Below are 6,496 nucleotides of genomic sequence, written 5' to 3' on the forward strand. Positions count from 1 at the left end.
GAGGTTCCACAGCCAGGAAAAACACCAGCTTGAAGCTTCCAGTGGCCTCAGTTGGGGAAGCACGGCTCTATCTCGCTGGGCTGGTCCAGGACCTCAGCATCCATACCCCCACCTCTCTCTCCTCTGGAAGGTCAGTAAATGTTAGCACTTGCGTTCAGCATCATTGCCTCTAGTTTCCTTAGACATTTAATTTGAAATAGATGATGTATTTTTATCAGATATAACGGAGGTAATTACCTGGTTTTCTTATTTAATTGTGTGTGCGATGAATTATGTCAATAGATTCTCCACGGCTCATGATCCTTACAGTTCTGGAATAAACCTCATGCTGTATTCTTTTGATACGCTGCTGGATTTGATTTGATTTGTTTGTTTGTTTTTTAAGTCATCTCCACACCCAGCGTGGAGCCCAAGGTGGGGCTTGAACTCACGACCATGAGATCAAGACCTGAGCTGAGATCAAGAGTCAGACGCTTAACTGACTGAGCCACCCAAGCACCCGGATTTGGTATTTTACTTAGAGGGTTTGCATCTATATTATTTATAAGCAAGACTCATTTTTGCAGCATCTTTATCAGATTTGGCCATTACCATTTTATTAACATCATAAAACATGTTAGAGTGCTTACCATCTTTCCCTTGGACCTGGAATAGTGTAAATAGTGTTTGAATGATCTGCTATTTAAAGGTGAGATAGAACCATCTGGGTCTGGTGCCTTTTTCGATAGTTCAAAGAATAACCACAACAAAGATTTACATTGTGTTTATTTTTTTTTAAGATTTTATTTACTTATTTGAGAGAGTGAGAGAGAGAGAGCTCGTGTGCAAGTTTTGAGGGGAGGGGCAGAGAGAGAGGGAGAAGCAGATTCCCTGCTGAGTAGGGAGCCCAACTCAGACACTTGACTTGATCTCAGGACCTTGGGATCATGACCAGAGCAGAAGGCAGATTAAGGAGCCAAAATTTCTTTGATTTTTTTTGTTCCTTCATAACGAGGGGCCTTATATTTTTTTGCCTTCACCATCTTTAATCATCTTTCCAATCTCTTATTTGGTAATTAATCTGTTCATGAACTCGAATTGTTTCAAGGTCAATCTTGGTATTTTACATTATTCTAGGAAGTTATTAATTTCCTCTGAATTTTCCAGCTGGTCGTCCTACTTTTTCTCAAAACATTCTCTAGTGATTACTTTGATTTCTTCTGGATCTGTGATAATGTACCCATACCCGTCCTCTTTCTCAAGCCTGTGTATATTTAAGGTTTGTTTTCTTTTTACTGTGAATGTTTTAATCATTCTTGTTTACAAAAATATGGAACACTTCACCAATTTGCTGTGTCATCCTTGTGCAGCAGCTGTGCTAATCTTCTCTGTATCCTTCTAGTTTTAGTATATGGGCCGCTGAAGCGAACACTTTACATTTTTTTTTTTTAAAGATTTTATTTATTTGACAGAGAGAGACCAGCGAGAGAGGGAACACAAGCAGGGGGAGAGGGAGAAGCAGGCTCCCCGCAGAGCAGGGAGCCCGATGCAGGGCTCGATCCCAGGACCCTGGGATCATGACCTGAGCCGAAGGCAGACGCTCAACCGACTGAGCCACCCAGGCGCCCCTACATTTTTTTTTTTTAAGATTTATTTATTTTGGAGGGGGGAGGGGCAGAGGGAGGAGAATCTTAAGCAGATTCTGCGCGGAGCTCGGAGCGCAATGTGGGGTTCGATCTCACGACCCTGAGATCACAGCCAGAGCTGAAACCAAGAGTCAGACGCTCAGCCAGGAGCCCCGCACTTTTAAGTTTCGTATCGAAGAATATTCATACAATAAAGTACACAAATAATAAGTATACAGCTCAATATATTTTCACAAAGTGAGCAAACACTCCTGCCTCCAGCATCCAGATGAAGAAATAAAACATGCCAGCCCAGCTCCCTTAGTTGCCCTTCTGTGCTCCTTTTCAGTCTCTACCCCCAGAAACAATATGCTGACTTCTAATAGCATAAATTACTTTTGCCTGTTTTTGTAGTAATGGAAGCAATGTGTACGATTTTCTATCTGGCTTCTTCTGTACTTGTTCTATGAGAGTCATCCATGGTTTTCATTCCATTATATGAATATCCACCATTTATTTATCCATCCTACTGTTGATGGACATTTGGGTTGTTTCCAGTTTGGGATGGTTATAAATAGTGCTGTTCTGAACATTCTTGTTCATGGTTTTGGCTGAACATACGTACATTTTTTTGTTGCTAAGCCAACGTATTTTTGCTCTCTCTTTTTAAACAAAGTTTTATAATAGGAATTTTCAAACATCCTCAAAAGTAGATGGAATGGAATAGGGAACTCCTTAGAACCCATCACCCAGCTTCGATAACCATCATCTTGGGAGCCCTGCCTCATAAACGCCCACTCTCCATATTTTTCTTTTTTCTTTTCTTTTTTAAGATTTTATTTATTTATTTGACACAGAGAGAGAGGGAGCAGAGGCAGAGGGAGAAGGAAAAGCAGACTCCTCACTGAGCAGGGAGCACGACGCGGGGCTCGATCCCAGGACCCCGGGATCATGACCTGAGCCGAAGGCAGACGCTTAAACGCTTAACCGACTGAGCCACCCAGGCCCCCTTTTCTTTCTTCATTTTTCAATGTCGGAGGAACTTAAAGCAAATCCCAGATCTCATCCCATCCTCCTGGTTGTACATATTGTAATACACATATGCATAACATATGTACATGTATGGTACATGTTTCTCTAGCAGATAAGGATTTTTTTTCTTTTTTTTTTTTTTAAAGATTTTATTTATTATTTGACAGAGAGAGACACAGTGAGAGAAGGAACACAAGCATGGGGAGTAGGAGAGGGAGAAGCAGGCTTCCCCGCGGTGCAGGGAGCCCGATGTGGGGCTCGATCCCAGGACCCTGGGATCACGACCCGAGCCGAAGGCAGACGCTTAACGACTGAGCCACCCAGGCGCCCCAGGATTTTTTTTTCTTAACATAACCATCATGCCCGTATCATACTCAACAACATTCATACTTTGATTTTCTCATCCAATAGTCTGTGTTCAGATTGCTCTGATGATCTTAAAAATGTTTCTTTAATCCTGTTTGCATGAGGGTCCAAGCATGGTCTACATTGTGCATTCCTGTGGATGTCTCTGTGTCTCTTTCAGCCACTGCAGTCTCCTCTCACCTTTTCTCATGCCTTTTACTTTTGGCAAAATGAGTTCACTTGCCTGTGGACCACCCACGCCTGATTTGGCTGATTGCAGCCGAGTGGCAATGTCTAATGTGTGCTGCTCCCGCCCGGTTTTCACGTTGACCGGTAGGGACGTTTAGAAGCTATTACTATGGAAAGAACGCTTCACAGGTGATGCTTCTGTGTCACATCAGGAGGCGGGTTCTGCTTTTCATGATGTGAAAATTGACTCGTGGGTTCAGGAGTTGTTGGCAAGATGCAGTGATAAAGTCCCCTACCAACCTTCACGTGATGGTTTTAGCAGCTGTTTGTTGATCGTGTTCCGCCTACATCCTTCATTAACGAGACATTGCAGAATGGTGATTTTTCTAATTAGATCATTCGTTCTGTATTCTTAGCTGGAAGTTTTCTAAAAGGAAAAGCTTTTCATTATCAGCTATTTGGTTACCCCAAAATATAATTAAGTACAGGAGAGGCAAGAAAAGTCTTGATTTTTTTTCTTTTTTCTTTTTCTTCTTTTTTTAAACACCAATTTCAGCATAAATATTTGGTGCCCATACCAGCCAGAGCCCAATCAGGAGATAAAAACCGTACCAGCTACTTCAACAGTGAGAATATCATCTAAAGAAATGTTAAACAAGGTCTTTAAGAATTGAGAAGGCAAAAAAGTGAACACTGAGATATCACGGGGCAACTGGGGGAAGTGGCTACCAACCCTAGAGCTGAGGAAATAAAGGGAAGAATTTGGGATGATTAGACTTCAGAAGCGGGTAGGGGGGGCCCCACTGAGCACTGCTCAGCAGAGCCTCAAGTGCCAGAAAACCAGCAGCCCCTAAAAGCAGAGACTAGAGGGGTGGGACCTTGACACCTTCATTACCAGCATTGTGCCCAAGCAACCTCTAAAAGTGACCAATTTTTTAAAAGTATTATTACGAACTCATGATTCCTTTTAATGTATTTGAGTGTGTTTGAACCCATACAGTCATGGATATTTTTGATGCTTAAATTGTCCTATCTCTGGCTGGTGGCGGTCCCTTAAAGGTGGCTGTCAATCTGACAAGACCCCAGCAGTGTTTCATAGCTTTCTTGCTATCTAGCATGACAAGATAGTTCAGACTTATTTTGCATATTTCCTGCCCCAGACCCAGAGTCAGCCTTTCTCCAGAGCCCCGTTTCCTTTTGGCGGTGAGGGTCATTTTAAGACTGTAATCTGAATGTTGCTCATTTCTACTGGGTTGTCTCTGATTCGAAGTCTTTGCGGTGGACAGAGCTAAGAAGAATGTATTTCTTTTGAAATAAAACATGAATTATGGGGGTGCCTGGCTGGCAAGCCTGTAGAGTGTGCCACTCTTGATCTTGGGGTCATGAGTTCAAGCCCCACACTGGGCGTGGAGCCTACTTAAACAAAAAAAAAAATTATGATTTCATACTGATAGTTAAAATTCGAAAATAAGATTACAGGATTGTACATAATTTTAAAATTTATATCTGTTATGCAAAAAAAATTTTGGCTCCTAATAACATTAACATAATTACATATTAGCTATGTAAACCTGTGTTAAAATAGCTACACCACTGTCAGTACTAACAATAAAGCTATTGAATGCATTCACAATTTCTTAAATTTAATTTCTTTTTTTTTTTTAAAGATTTTATTTATTTATTTGACAGAGAGACACAGCAAGAGAGAGAACACAAGCAGGGGGAGTGGGGGAGGGAGAAGCAGGCTTTCTGTGGAGCAGGGAGCCCGATATGGGGCTCGATCACAGGACCCTGGGACCATGACATGAGCTGAAGGCAGACGCTTAACGACTGAGCCACCCAGGCGCCTCTTAAATTTAGTTAATTTCTTAATGGTTCTTTTTATCCTCAGTAGATACCCCAGTAGGGGTGCAAGGTCAAAATGATGTATTTGAAAATCATTCAAGGGGCACCTGGCTGGCTCAGTCCGTGGAGCATGTGACTCTTGATCTTGGGGTCATTAGATTTATTTATTTGAGAGAGAGACAGAGAGGGGAGGGGCCAAGGGAGAGAGAGAATCCTGAAACAGACTCCCTGCTGAACGTGGAGCCCCATTCAGGGCTTGATCCCAGGACCCTGAGATCATGACTTGAGCCAAAATCAAGAACCAGCCACTTAACCGACTGAGCCACTCAGGCGCCCCCCAAAAATAAAATATTTAAAAAAAGGGCACCTGGGTGGCTCAGTTGGTTAAGTGTCTCCCTTCAGCTCAGGTCATGATCCTGGGGTCCTGGGATCTAGCCCCACATTGGGCTCCATGCTCAGCGGGGAGTCTGCTTCTCCCTCTCCTTCTGCCCCTCCCCCCGGCTTCTGTGCGCACCACACACTCTCTCAAAAATAAATAAAATCTTGGGGCGCCTGGGTGGCTCAGTCGTTAAGCGTCTGCCTTCGGCTCAGGTTATGATCCCAGGGTCCTGGGATCAAGCTCCGCATCGGGCTCCCTGCTCAGCAGGAAGCCTGCTTCTCCCTCTCCCACTCCCCCTGCTTGTGTTCCCTCTCTCGCTGTGTCTCTCTCTGTCAAATAAATAAATAAAATCTTTAAAAAATAATAATAATAAATAAATAAATAAAATCTTAAAAAAAAAAAAAGCTTCTTCACCCCCAGGACAGCCGCTGTCAAAATCTCATTGCTTTAAAAACAAACAAATAAATAAAATAATTCAAAAGAATTCTTTGTTATGCTGTGTTGTTAGGGATTGTTTTTCTATTAATTTACATTTTAAAAATAATGTAAAATATTCACCTGGTTCCAAATTCAACATTAGAACACAAGACACATCAGAGAAGTCCAGACTTCTTCCTTGGCTCCACTCAATTTTTTCTTCCATTGTTTATTTTAGACAAGATAAGATTATTGGTATATTTTAATCTCCCCCCCCTTTGCTCACTCAAAAGTTCAGAGGTCTGTCTGGCTTTAGTAATCTTGATTCTTCAAGCCTTTGCTCTGTTCGAATTTTGCAAGGAACATGTACTCCTTTGTACAGAAAGCAACTGGACTAAAAATAAGTTTTATTTTTTTTAAGGAAGTTTTTTTTTTTTTTAATTTTCTTTGACAGCGCACGAGCACAAGCACAAGGAGGGGGAGGGGCAGAGGGCGAGGGAGAAGCAGACTCCCTGCTGAGCAGGGAGCCCCGACACAAGGCTTGAGGCTCCATCCCAGGACCCTGCCAGGACGCTGGGATCATGACCTGAGCCGAAGGCAGACGCTTAACAGACTGAGCCACCCAGGCGCCCCTAAAAGGATGTCTTCTGAGACTGAAAGCCTTTAGGTGGAGCCAAGCCAGAGC

General features: G+C 42.7%; 1 non-coding gene across 1 annotated transcript; it reads right to left on the reverse strand.

Moving 5' to 3' along the window:
* Positions 1-1,303: 1,303 nt before the first annotated feature.
* On the reverse strand, positions 1,304-1,409 carry LOC115943231 (U6 spliceosomal RNA). Its single transcript, XR_004077835.1, has one exon. It is a non-coding gene; the product is annotated as a U6 spliceosomal RNA (small nuclear RNA).
* Positions 1,410-6,496: the final 5,087 nt, after the last annotated feature.

The sequence above is a fragment of the Leptonychotes weddellii genome, chromosome 11 (genome assembly GCF_054177405.1).
Source record: "Leptonychotes weddellii isolate Sample4059 chromosome 11, ASM5417740v2, whole genome shotgun sequence".
NCBI classification, from domain to species: Eukaryota; Metazoa; Chordata; class Mammalia; order Carnivora; family Phocidae; genus Leptonychotes; species Leptonychotes weddellii.